General features: G+C 38.2%; 1 protein-coding gene across 4 annotated transcripts in view; it reads left to right on the top strand.

Annotated features, from left to right (window-relative positions):
* ZNF385B (zinc finger protein 385B) overlaps positions 1-13,860 on the top strand; it is a 179,503-nt gene that overhangs the window by 10,741 nt on the left and 154,902 nt on the right. Inside the window, exon 2 of one of the 4 annotated variants that reach the window (XM_069781575.1) lies at positions 12,448-12,527. The exons of 2 other annotated variants lie outside the window; for them this stretch is intronic. The gene's annotated coding sequence lies outside the window, so the exon portion shown is untranslated. Of the gene's footprint in view, positions 1-2,535; positions 2,659-12,447; positions 12,528-13,860 lie in introns of those variants that run through there. One more of the 4 variants, XM_069781576.1, reaches the window with a different exon arrangement.

Here is a 13,860-nt window from a genome sequence, read left to right as displayed (position 1 = left end):
AAGACTGTATACAAGGCTGCACTGCCACACATGTGTGCAAGGCAGAGTTAAGTCTGTTATTAAAAAAGAAAAAAGGCTGACTCAGGGTTTCATGGGGCTTCCATGCTAGGAAATTAAATATTGATGTCTTTCAGATAGTAATGCCCACCTGTTCGAGGAAAATACCTATCTGCTTGAAATGTCTTTTAATATTTGGCAATATTTTATATAAAATATGGCCAATTTTAGAGCTTTCTGATATGCAACAATGCAAAATTATATACTTAGCTGACCCTTTAATTAGCTCTCATTCTGTCTCTCATGATTTATAGCTCCATGACTCCTATGTAAAAATGATACATGACTTAATGAAGGGGAAAGCTAGAATGGGTTCACACCTCTTGTTGTTTAATGGTTTCCCCTAGCTAGGTGACTGGTGTGCTGAAGGAGAAGAGAGCAGCCGTAAGCATCTTCTCATTTATTATGGCAAGGGTGTAAGAGTCTGTGTTGCTGTGACTTATGGTTGTTTTCTTCCTTGTCACATATACAATTCATTGGAGCGAGGAGAGAATGTGTCTCTTCTGTAAAGCATAAAAATAGCAGGTAAGAATAGAAATGCAGATGTAATCTTTCTTGCTCAAACTTAGTTTAATGCAGCTGTTTCACGTGTTCAGAATCTAGCTCTAACTTTTTTTGGATAGTAGAGAAATAGTAGTCCAGTGTGATTTCATTCCAGTATCAGGGTGGAAAACCCTTAGCAGGCCAACTGTTTTTGTTAGCTAAGGAGTTTTGGGGTGTTTTTTTTCAGATGGCTACTTTGACTACTTAAGTACCTTTTGAAGAAAGAGGTAATTGCTGTATTACTTACACCTGAAGTTTCTCTAGTTATGTTTCTGTTAGTTTGAGAGTACTTGTCTTTACAACATCTTTGATATGGTTGTTCTGATATTATTAACTACAATACTGTAAACTCAAATTAGTTAATTCTACATTCTTAATAGTTTAAGTGGTCTAAGTGTGTCTTCTGGAGTGGAGAGGGGAAAAAATTCCTGGATATCGCAGAAATGAACTGACTTCAGCCTTGTTTAGATCTCCAGAAATCATCTGGTTTCTATTTGGGGCAGCTGCTTTCAGTAATTGCTGGGGGGAGCCATCTGAAATACAGGAGTGGAATGAGAGGTCCTTTATATTTTGCTGTGCAGCTGCATAGTTTAAGTTCAAGAATTATCACCTTCTGCCAAGAGTGCAGTAACATTACAGGTATACCTGTTTCTAGCATCTGTGTGGGACACAAACACACACAATTTAATTCTGAATCTGTTGTGATCTATAGGCATTTCCTACATATTCCAGGAAGTGGCCATTACTTATTTAGTCTGTAGTCCTATCTCTGTGGAGCCACAAAGGCTAGAGTCTTCTCTGGCTTACATCTGAGAGTTGTAGTCTGTCCTGAGAGATCTGTAGGTCCATCCTTTTTCTCCTCCCCCCGCCCCCTTTTTTCCCCCCCTCTTGTGACGTTTGGACTTAATGCTATTAATCTTCGAAGAACTGTGTGGTACCTTTGCAGTTTGTCTGATACCGTATACATGAACTACTGTCTTTGTAAGTGAAGACTGTTACCTACTCCCATGATGGGAGATATGTTTCTGACATATATTTTGGGGTTCACAGAGGGTAATGTTTTGCTATTGCCAGGTGTTGATTCATTAAGTATTTAAGAATTTGTAGAATTTACAAGTTCTTCCTTCAGATTTCTGTCACTTTCTCATATTCATAAATATTTGTTCAGTGTTTGTGGACTTTACAATCTGTTCTGGAACCAGCAGTCTTTGGGACAGCTGGTGCAGGAATTTTTAGGTATCTGGGGAAAAAAATAACAACACTCCCCCTCTTCCAAGTGTCCTCGAAGCACTGGCAGTGGGTCTAATTGTGTAAGTGGGCTATGTGGGTCATTGTCGTATTTGTATCTTCGACTTCTGGGCATTGGACTCTTGTCATTCTTTTAAATGTCAGTAGAAGAGAAACTGTGACTTGCCATTTTACAACTGCAGTTTGTGCTTACTCCATTGTAAGTTAACAGTTGCAGAATTAACATTGCCGTTAACAGAAATACAGTATTCAAGGAGCTATGCAACCTTCTGAGGTTGTGGCAGAGCTTGAGAAATTAGTGAAAAGCAAAGGTTACTACTGCTTTTGGGAAGGTAGATCAGCCCTCTTAAACTCTGTATTTGGTGATGTGTTAGCTTGTAATTCCAGAAGTGAATTATAGAAGGTTTCTAAGCACTTTTGAGATTGTTGCAACTTCTGGGAAATCTTAAACAAGCTGTAATTTCTGCTAGACCTTTCAAGGAGGCTCTTTTGCAATATGCAATAGGGATCTTGCTCAAAGTACAAGGATCATCAAAAGAGCCATTTCCAGATTAGAGTAAGGAGTATACGTGCCATTCACTGAATAATCCTGGAAGTACTTGCTGCCAGAATGGCAAATTTCATAGTGCAATCCCCCTCATGCCCTATGTGCTGCCATATAACATGATCTGCCTCACTCCTCTCAAATCTGGATGGAGGCTGTTTAAAGGTCTATGTGTCAGGCTTGTGTCTCAGTTGTAGAACAGAATTTTGGCAATGGTGGTGGTTCCTGATTCTCTACATGTGTGCTAGCTTGCTCATTGCTACGAGGTAGGCTGAGGTCACCTACTGAGAGCGGCTCTGCATGTGGATGAGGATACCATAAGAAAATGGACCTTCTCTTTCTAGGTTAGGTCATCAATTAGGAAAGAGTTTAGCTAATATGAAATATAAGCACCTGTGCTGAGGTACTGTAAGTAAAGATGTTTAGATTTGTGTAAATTAATAGTTACAGATGCTATTAAAATCATCCAGCATCTTAATTTTTCTTTGGGAATGTTTTATCCAATTATGAGTAGGCTCATCCTGGCTTAACCTGGGATATGATCAGTTATATTTGACAAGGTGATATGTTTTGTAGGAAATGTGTAATTAAAATTCCAATTTTTCTAGGTAAGAAATATATATGTTGGTGAATATGTGAATATAGTAGGGTACCACTGATAGTATCTTTACGTACGAAGGTGTTTGCATACTTGCTGTCACCGTGAGGTTACTACTGAACTATTTATATGTTCTTGTTTCCAACTCCAGCGTTTTTTGAGGTATGGATACATTGATGGACCTGGCTCCAATCATGCAAATATATTTGCATTTGTGGGTCCCCCCTTTTCTAGGGAGATTGTTGCATGCTCACTGATCCACCTGTGCAGAAGCATTTGTGAGATCAGAACCTAAGCGTATTACTGTTAAATGTAATTAGATGTTAGATTTGCACTGCAGTGCCGTTTCTTCCAAGTGTCACCCAAGATTAACTGAAGAACAGGAATGATTGAGGACACTTTAACTGCTGAATCCTAGGAAAACTCTTCTGAACAGGTGGACTTTTTAAATTGAGAACTGGGGACTGTGGGCCATTACCATGTGTAACTCTTGCTTAGTGTACTTTTAAAGAATAAATATTTTTTTCCTGTGAAATAATTTGATAAAAAAGTAGTATCTAAGTATTGATTATTTGCTGCTAATTTTGTATATCTGAGTGGTGGCGTTTGCTGATAAATCTTTCCTCTTTGTCCATATAAGAAATTCGGAATGAGTATCTGAAAGGCGGGGTCACTACGATCAAATCAAATATTTCTGAACTTGAATGAAATATTCTATTAAAACGGCAAACCGTGGATGCCGTACTGCCACTGTTTAGGCTTGCTATGTTTTAGAAACCTTGGGATTAGTGTTTATCTGTCCCATAAAGGACACAAATCATTTAGATTAGAAGTAATCTGATTGTATTGAAGTACAAATTATAGCACAAAGGCCATTCAAGTGGGTTAAGTGACCAGGGTTGGTAAACACCATATGACTGCTGATTGGTCGATGAAAGAGTATTAACTGAAAGATAATGATGGATTTTAATCCAAATCTCTAAAGGGCAACAGCTGTACTTCCCAAATGACTTCATTCTCCGACAGAGTTTTAGGACACCAATTTATTTGTTCCCAACTATTTCTCTTGCACAAGAATTAATCTGAAATATAATTCATTATTCCTATATAGAATATAGCTATTCCATGCAGCTTTCTTTGATTAGATTTCTATTCTACTTTCAGTAAATGAGTTCACTATGATTTTTATGCACATTGGAAAAATCGCAGTGTTTTTCTTTCAGTGTTCTGCAGTATGCTAGGGTAAATTGTTAGTGTGATTTGGTTTAGGAAAATCAGCTGATGTTCCTCCTTGTTCATGTCTTTTATCCACAGAGTATGAAGTCTAGTTAAGTATTTAAAAAAAAAGGGGGGGGGGGGGCAAACTGAATAATTGGTATTCCATATGAACTTGTTTCCAGAATGTTTACTGATGTTAATCCCTAGAATAGCAAGTAAATGCTTATCACTGGTAATAAATTACATGAATTTGTGTAGTGTGCTTTATTTCAGAGGGTCTGTATGTATTTTAAAAATGGGAATTGCATCACATAACAATGAATTTATGATATCCTGAGAGTGAGAAGTGGCAGCTGTTTAGCAGTACAATGTAACAATGTTTAGGATGTGAAATGAAAAATTTAGGCAGGCTGTATTTATTAATGACCTCAGTGTTGGGGCTATACTACTTTTTTTTGTGTGTGGTTGTTGCAATAAGAACTTTGCAAAGTTCCAGGTTCTCTCTTAAAGTTTCCCCCCAAAATTTGTGCTTACTCTGAAATATGCATGTTCATTAAAGGAATCAGATGAATTGACTGCAAAAAGAAAGTAATTTAACTTTGTGGTTCCCTGGTCCATCTATTTGGTTTGGGAAGATCAACAAGAGAACAGATGAAGTGGTCCTAAATTATTGTTTACAGTCCAAGCAGTCAGACACAGGAAAAAGAGTTAAGGTCCTTTGATACTGTTTTATCTATCTTCATATCTAGAAAATATGCATGATTAAACCATTCCTCTATTGTTATTCAGGATTTATTCAGATAATCTAGATAAGATGTTCCCTCAGGGCAGAAGCAGGCATTAGATCAGCCTGTGTACTGTACCTACAGATTGTTTTGAGAGCAAAAAAGGAGTCATTAGTACCTAAGTCATGTTTTGTCCTTTTGATGTAGCTGCACCTATTGCTATAGCAAGTGTAAGTAGGTATGGATCTTGTCCTTTGGATTTACAGTATAATTCAAAATGAAGTTAGGAAAACTTTACCTGGGACAGAAGTTATTAGTGAATACCTTTGCAGAACTGGGAGGACATTGTTCAGTGCATGTTGAAAGGAGACCTTGAATGCAGCTATGTTAGAGCAGTCTGAAATGCCTTTAGGAAATCATGGCAAAAAACTTGTGACCTACCTCTACTTGGTTTTGGAACCTGTGAATTCTCTCTTTTTTTTTTTTTTTTTTTTTAATAAATGTAATAGATACTGCTTAGTTTCTCACCGAGAAGCTGGATAAAACAGACTTCCAATAAATGGTAACTATACTGCATGTGCTATCTTGAGAGTTAAAGCTATTTGAGTAATGGCTTGTGCATTTGGGTAACAGGATGTCTGTTTTACTGCCACTTCATGGAAAGGGTAAAGCAAGAGAATCTGACTAGGTGCCCATATATGGTTTATATATGTGTGTGTATATGCTTGGCCCAGCAGTAGCAATGGAATAGAATGGTGTTGCGTGTCATGCTTGCTCAAGGAGTTGTGCAAGAACTTTGGTCTGCCCAAAGTTAGGCAAGGATAGGAGATAGGATAGAGTAACCTGTTAAATTTTGTTTCTTGTGTTGACAGACTAAAGGTGTCTTACAGCTTTTGACATTTTGAATGTGGTTAATCCATAGGGGATTAGCTGTGTTAATTTTCGGTCACTGCAGTTTATGAAGCTGGGCAAACCCAAAGGTGGACATGAGATTGCTCTCCTTTTTTGTATGCTCCAGTTACCTCTGGGAATTTTTGCAGTGTGAGAAATGTAAGGCTGGGCCACAAGTATGCAATGAGAATCTCAATGAAATGAGAATGGTGACTGTCCCATGACTTTCTCCTGAGAATTTGTCATGTTCCAATGTGAACTTTGAATATCTTTAGAGGTCAAAAGCTCCAGGTTGATCAATACCAGGATACTGTTGTACTGTGGCTGAAGGTTCTGCTATAGCATCTGTAGTTGCACTCAGTTACAGAGTTAGCAGTTAAGATGCTTCTTTCTCCCTATTGCCTATTTTTTGCTTTCTTTGGGGTTTTTTATTTAATTTTTAGAAGAGATTTTTCATATATTAAAGGAGGAGTGTGAGGATTAGGATACAGCCCCACTTCCTGAAAAATATTTGTTGATCATCTCTAGCACAGCTACAACTGCCACCTGAACCATGCCCCAGTTCAAAATGTGAGCAGGATTGAGGAGACTTTTGCAGTTCAGCCTAGTTCATGAACGGTCTCTGAATTAAAGACCTTGTTGTTTAAAAGCATTTGGAAACCAAAGCTGTTACCTCACTTAACTTCTCAATGTCAATTTTGATTCCTGCTCCAAATTTGGGGAAAAGTCCTTAAATGTTAAACAAAAAACCCTTTGAATGTTCTTAAGTTCTTAAGTTTCCAATTTTTCCATTTGTGATGCTTGTTTGACAGTGCTGAAACAGGTGCTCATGATGCTATTTAATGAGTATGCAATTTCTGAAAATAACATTTTGACTACATTGATTATTTTCTAGAGAAGACTGGCTGCAAAACCGGATTTTCCAAGGGGAAGTAGAAAATGTCATTGGAAAATTTGCAGCCATATGTATTTGGAATTTTTTCTGGAAACTAAGTCCTTAATATCCATTCCTTTATGAGGATGTCTTGTGGGGTCTCTGAACTCTAGTTGTTTTCTCATGTGGTTTCCTGTGGCAGATGATGGTGTTTCTGCTGACAGTTGAACTGGGCTTTCTTTGTTCATATCTTGGCTAAGGACTGATAAATACTTAAAAACAATAAAGTGGCATTTAATTGACCGTTTGGGTTACTGATTGAATTGGCCATTTAGCATAAGCTGAATGAATTACAATAGCTGAGAACTCTCACTGATACTTGCCAGTTAATTGCTATACCTAATGAAACATAATTAAACAAATAAAAAAGAGATTTGTATATTGTTTATAAGTGTTTTGTTAAATGCACTAGTGATGCCTAACCTTCCTGCTTTTTAGGGATAAGGAAGTATTAACGTTGCAGTTGCAAAACTGATGAAGCCCCATCTGGAGTTCAGGGAACCAATTTGATTACCGCTAGTGATAAGTTCAGACTGAGACGGGTGCAGAGAAATGTTCTGGTCAGGGAAAAGAAGATCCTGTTTTTTTTATGGGGAGACTTCATTAGTCTTGGAAAATAAAGGCTAAGGGAAGGGGGAGGTTGTGGGAACATGGGGGAAGTGGAGACACCTGCCTTCTGATGCATTTATGGACTGAACAGGCCAGGGGAAGAGAAACTTGAAACCAACACCTAGTGTTGGCCTGGAACAAAAGTGGCTGGAGATCACCCTGGAAAACCTCGTATGGCCAAATACAGGTCTGATTGTCAGAGCTTTGTCCGGGCTGAGGTAGATGAGGACTGAAATTGAAGGTTTGTTTTTGTTGTTTTTTTTTTTTGGGGGGGGGGGGGAGGTGGGGGCAGGGGTTGAGTCCTGTGTTTCTTCCAGTGATAAAGGATAGCAGCAGTACAGGACTTTATCAAGTGTATGGCTGAGAGAACATCAATGCTCCTGCCTAGCTGCCAGAAATACTGTCAGCTCTGAACATTCAAAAATCTTGTCAGCTCCTAGAAAAAAATGGAAATTGGTTTCTCTTTAATTCCCTTCTAGTTTTTGAGCCTCTAGGGTTCGTATTTTCAGTCATCTCTGCAAGGATTAGAGGGATATTTAAAAAGCTAGAGTTCCTAGGGATTTTTATGACTGCATGAGCCAGGCTTAAGAAAAATGCCTAATACTGCAAGATACAATTCTGAGAGCTAGCAGCCCTGAACTGATGAGTGGAGTGTCATAAGCAAAAGAGACATCAGATTGACAAATTAGTTTTTCTTAAGTGAACCTTTCCAAATGTTTGATGTTTCAAAATGTCATGTTTGTGATGTCAGCACAGGAGGCATATTCAATCCACTGGATCTTTTAAGGCAATAAGTGTATTTTAAACTGTCTTTTAACATAAATTGTTTTCACTTATCAGCTGTTCAGCAAAGCATAACTAGGTCAACTAGGTAAGCTAGTGTGAGAGAGCAAGGCCTTCATTAATCGGGGGATCGGTTAGAGGAATTGTTTATCACAAGGATGTTTCGTATTATGAAGTCAACTGTCTATACATTGCAAAAAGAGTATTTTTTTAAAATTTCTTAATTAATAAAATGTTTAGGAAGTTGAAAAACCACCAAATGTCTCCCAAGGAATGTGACAGCTCAGACAAGGGAGCAAGATCTACTGAAATAAGGTATAGAAGTCTGCTTTACTGCAATCTTAAAGTTGCAAAGGGCTTTGAAAAGTGAATGACTGGAGAGAAATATCTCGAGAGTAGAATGGGCTTCTGAAGGATAACTTCAGCTGTAAATGCTAAAGTAAAAGCTGCTTGTTGTGTGCCTCAGCATTTTCAAGTGCAAAAAATATATATTCTGTTCACACTTCCATCTTTCTGGGGGTTATATTTATTCAGAGGAGATTAATGGCCAATTTTCAGTGTGACTGCCTTAATCGGAAGTTTATCCCTTCGCAAAATTACGTTTTTACTTTTTATGGGAGCAGTATGCATGAATTTCTGTGAAGACTTCAGATTCATAGTTATAAAATGAAAGGTGGAAAAATGTTTATATCCCTAAGGAGACGCCAGAATTCTGTTCTGTGCAAGGTGACAGTATAAGACTAACTGTGAATTGTATAATTTTATTTGTCAGATCTTTTTGTGTTAAATAACTTTATTATGGTATTGAGTTTTAATTACTTTTATGATTACATGGACATGTAATAAAGCCATGTGTTCTTCAGGTAGCAGCAGTAGGATGCATAGATTGGTATTTGTGGTCTCTGCAGTAGAGGAAGCAGCCTAGGATGGTTTAAAGCAACTGACAGTTGTACTAAGTCATTTAAAGAAGAGTAAGGAAACTTTTTGTTAAGGCGCATGGAGAAACTACCTTGTACCCCTCATTGCCTCTGGTTCCTTGTGCGGGGGGAGAGGAATGACAAATCCTTCTCTTTGCATATACTTTTCCAGACTTTCTTTAGATGGCCCCTGCTTTTTCTTAAGAGCTAAGCTGTCATTTGGAGGTGACTGGTGCATTCTGTTCTTCTGCCCCACATGGTATGAATGCTGGAGGAGGTGATGCATTTGTGCTGGCTGGAGGCATCTTCGTTCAGCATCTGCTGCTGGGCTTCCAGGAAGGATCTCTGCTGATGCAGCTGTGTTGGCATGGGCTGTAGCACCAAGGGCTCTAACAGTGTTGGGCCTCCCCAGAGACCTTTGCAATCCCTGTCTCATTACTGGGCAGTACTGACCTTCATGATCTCTCTCCTTTGTGTCCTGTTTTTCTGATGTTAATGATTTAAAGGCAATTTGGCCGTGTTCTGAAATTCTACTTCTTAAGCAATACTTTTTTTTTCATCTGTGCAGACAGTGCTGTAACCTTTATGCTTGTGCAAGGGCTAATTCCCTGCCTCAGTGAAAGGTTTTTGTGTACCTAGTAATTTAGAAATGTTCAGAAAAATGCACCAGTGGATGTGTTTTTCTATTTTCTCTGCTTGCTTTGGATCTTTATCAATGTACAAAAAGAGATGTAATTAGATGATTTAATAAGAATTTGTAGAATTATTTTATGTAGTTTGAGTGCTTAATGGCCCCAGATTGGGGAAACTGCTGTATTCTGTTAACCATCTATAAATGGATATGACAGATGAAGTGAGTAAGAGGAAGTTTACACTGTTTGTAAGGCAGGCAGAAGATGTCACACTAGTTCTGCTTTTTAATTGACTTTTCTTTCCTCTATATGTATATAGTATGACAGCACATGAGCAGGGGGATAAGAAGAATCTATGGAGATACGAGGGTAGGAAGAGAGTTGGGGCTGGGCAAGAAATCATAAGATGGAGAACAGCTGTCAAAATGATAGCTGTAGAGAGATGCAAGGAAAGGAGGCAGAAAAACCATCATGCCAGCAAGAAAGAAAACTTCTAAAATTTCTTCAGGCCAAAGAAATCTGTAAGTTCTGCAGAATTTCATCATGCTTCTTGGTCTCAGGTTCCCTCTGAGCTTGTGGGCTGTATGTGCCTTTTGCCACTGATCACAGTGAGAATCCTTTGCTGCTCTCAGGGCATTAGAGGTGGCCCCAGCAGCACATTGTAATTTGTTCTTGATTTACTGCATGTCTGTTACAGTGCAACTTACCCTTATTTTATTGGGCATTTAGAGACCTATAGCCTCCTGACCTGTCTGATCTAAAATAAACTTAAACTAACCTCGTAGGTCTCAAGAAGTCTTATAAACTTGACAGCAGATGGCACATGCTTTTTGTTTAGCCCGACATATACTATCTTCGTGGGTGGTAACTGCCTTAGGACAAAATCAGCATCCCACCAGTCACCATCTGGGATGGCAGATGATATGTGGGACTGTCATGAATAAGCATTCTGATGTTTGTAAATGTCCGAAGGAAGACACTGCTTGTTAGTGCAGCAGTTGGTATGCAGTCAACACTGCAAGAAGCTCACTTTATGCAGTAATCAGCAAAAGCTGAATTGTGTGCTGTGGGTCCATCTCCGTAATACGGGAGGGTGTAAGGTGATTCTTCCATAGTTGTTCATTTTGATGGTGAACTTGAATGGCCCTTATTTTGACAGATCTTTAATCTCTGTTGGTGCTTTTGTGCTAAAAAAAATTCTTCTGTTTCTTAGGTACTGTGTTAGAGGTGATGTTTAGATGCCTCTTATCAGATCATACCTGATGCTGATAATGAGCAGCACAAATGCATGCTATACAATGTGCCCTTGCTTTGACAGTATAGTCTGAGTTGATGGGTGGAGGGAGGGGGTGATTTGGACACAAAGGTGTAAAATAACTTGCAAAAGAACATCGCATAGTTTTGTTCCAGATGCAGGAATGGAAATGCACATCTTCTGGCCCTCCTCCCATTTTCCTTTCTCCTAGGTGGGGGATGCACAGACAGAAGTGTGAACCATGAGGATACCCACAGGCCACTTCCCTCATCCTCTCTGTCCCTGGCTCTATGCACTTAAGCCTCTCTTCCGGACATGAGTACTTTGAGAAATACTATTTAGACCAGTTTTGCTTGGAAGGGTTGCTTGTCATTCATGTGACAGGCTCTTTGAGTATTTAAAAAAAAAAAAAAAAAGTAAAGTTGGTCCTGTAGGAAGCTCTGGCTTGTATCAAGTACAAACATCTTTGAAAAGAAGAAATCTGTGCATGTATCGTGCGATTTGCTTTATAGTGCAGTTAAGACATCAGTTTTGTTTTGTGTTAAAGCATTTTTTATTTGCACTTAGCTAGTCTGTGTATTTGCTGAAATAGGTATGAAGCAACAGTGTAATGAAATGGCATCTACTTTAGTGATTCAAATAGCTGACTTGACTATTCTTTTTCTCTGTACCTTCAGGATACTTGGTGCAGAACATCTACAAGACTGTGGGGCTTAAAATGCTTATTCAGTTTAGTGCTGTTGGAATTGCCAATGGTTCTTTGGTATGAAGGTTTTGGGGTGGGGGGGATATGCTATCTGAGTCTCTTCAAGTGTTTTTGCTTCTTAAGTATGATATGGAAATAGTATACTGATTTTATACAAATCAATAATAAAAGGGAAGAAAACCAAACAAAACCCCACATGAATTCTTAATTCACATACTACCTTTCAGCTTAAAATTAAAATGTAAAGGTTAGAGGTATGTCCAAAAGTTTATCAAACCCAAATTAGATTAATGCAGTAGTACAGTTGCACTGGGTGGAATGCAAAGAAATGAGGAATGTTTGTCTGTCAGATTTGTATGAGCAAATGCACTCTAACAGGCTTTTAATTGAGGGTAGAGCAAGGTGGATTAGCTGCAGCATGGAAGCACATGTGCTATTTCTGGACCAGGGTGTGAAATGTCAGCAAAACCAGCCAAAGGCTGCCACATTTTTTATGAATGGAAGTGTGTATTGTAATGTGGAATAAGATAGGTATTCAGAATGGATTTTGCAGGCAGCAGTTGCTTAAAGCCTGAGGTGACTGGCAGCTCGAGTTTAGGAGAGGTCTGTGCAAGTCTGTGTGTGAGCAGGAAGAATTAGGGAGTGGCCGTATCTTCGACTGCCAGAGGCCTCTCCAAGTGTGTATCAGCACAAAATATGCTTAGCTCTGGTTCCTTTAAACAAGGAAAATGGAGAGTGAAGGTTACATTCAAGGCAATGCTAACTTCTACCTGGTCTGTTCCTGCAGGTGACTTCAAACTAGGTGATCCACTTGCCTGTTCTTATGGTCTGTCAGTACCAGTTGGATAGTTCTCTTACAACTTGATCGTTAAGTCTTAAGTAGTTAATAAGACAAAACATACGTTATGTCCCTTTACATTTGTACTATAAGGGAACATTGCTTTCAATATTTTTTTCAGTTCCAAAAGAGAATCAATAGTTTATGTGGACATGACAGTCTCTCATGGATGAATATTCTGGGACCATCTTTTTAGGAGCACTTCTAGGGTTGACATTCACTGCCACTGATCATGCTTGCAGTTTTGAGCAGGGTTTTCTCTTTGTATTCTTAGTGCTGTCAAGCAAGCTGATGTATTTCAATCTCACACTATTTCTGAATGTAGTTTGTTCTTTGTTCATGCCCAGCTATTATTTTCTCAAAGTCCTCAAAGTTCCTGCTCTTGTGTTCATTACCAGGCTTTATCCTGAAATAATGTTTTCCAGTACAGCTTATATTCAGCTCCTAGTATTGTCAGACTTAGGCTATATGAACAAGATGGCTGTCTACTATGCCTGGCTTTCCGTTATGGTTTCCTTTTATGTTCAGGTGAATTCTTGATATTTTTAAGAAAGGTGGGAAATGATTTTTGCTTCCTGAGACCAAAGCTTTATTTGCTCCTCAAATGTGATTATGCTCAGCAGGATAAAGCAACAGCCAGGTATAAATACCCTGTGGGAATCTCCCATTATGTCAGTGGGTTTTGATCTTTATTCGTGCAAGTTCATGCCTAAAACTTTTTTTTTATAATTAAAATAGATGCTTCACTAGATGTACCTTACATCTTGTACCAGTTCTCCAATTAGTTAACAGCCATTTGCTTTACAGTGGGTGTTGTTATCTTATGTTTTAAGAGATGATTCTCTTTGATCATCTTGAGATGATTTCTACATCATTTTTGTTTCATAAGTTTGTTTTCAGCTCTTCTGAGTTCTAAAATCTGGTGGAGATGCATCTAATTGTTTTATGTTATTCAATGTAGATGTTGTTTTGATGGAGGAATACAAGAGGAGTCCTTTGATTTAAAAGAATACTTGGATACAATACTTTGAAAGATAAAAAAAAAAACAATCTAGCAACTTTGTAGAAATCTAGAGATTTAGGACATAGTCTTAGAAAGTTATCTTAGAGACAATATAATTAAATTTATTTTATCAAATTAGTAATTGATAAGACAGTTCCCTAGTCTCTAGGAAGCAGATTGTGAAAATGAGCAACATTGGGAATACACTTAAGAAAACTCACTTTGTTAATTTCTGCTTGGAAAAATTAAGCCTTTTTAAAAATTTTCATCTACTTTTCGAGGAGTTGCTATTACAATTACTTGTACTTCTCACATGTTTAACCTTTTAAAAGCATCCCACTTTTTTTTTTAATTATTAT

This window comes from Haliaeetus albicilla, chromosome 4 (genome assembly GCF_947461875.1).
Source record: "Haliaeetus albicilla chromosome 4, bHalAlb1.1, whole genome shotgun sequence".
NCBI lineage: Eukaryota > Metazoa > Chordata > Aves > Accipitriformes > Accipitridae > Haliaeetus > Haliaeetus albicilla.
This window is presented reverse-complemented; position numbering and strand designations above follow the sequence as displayed.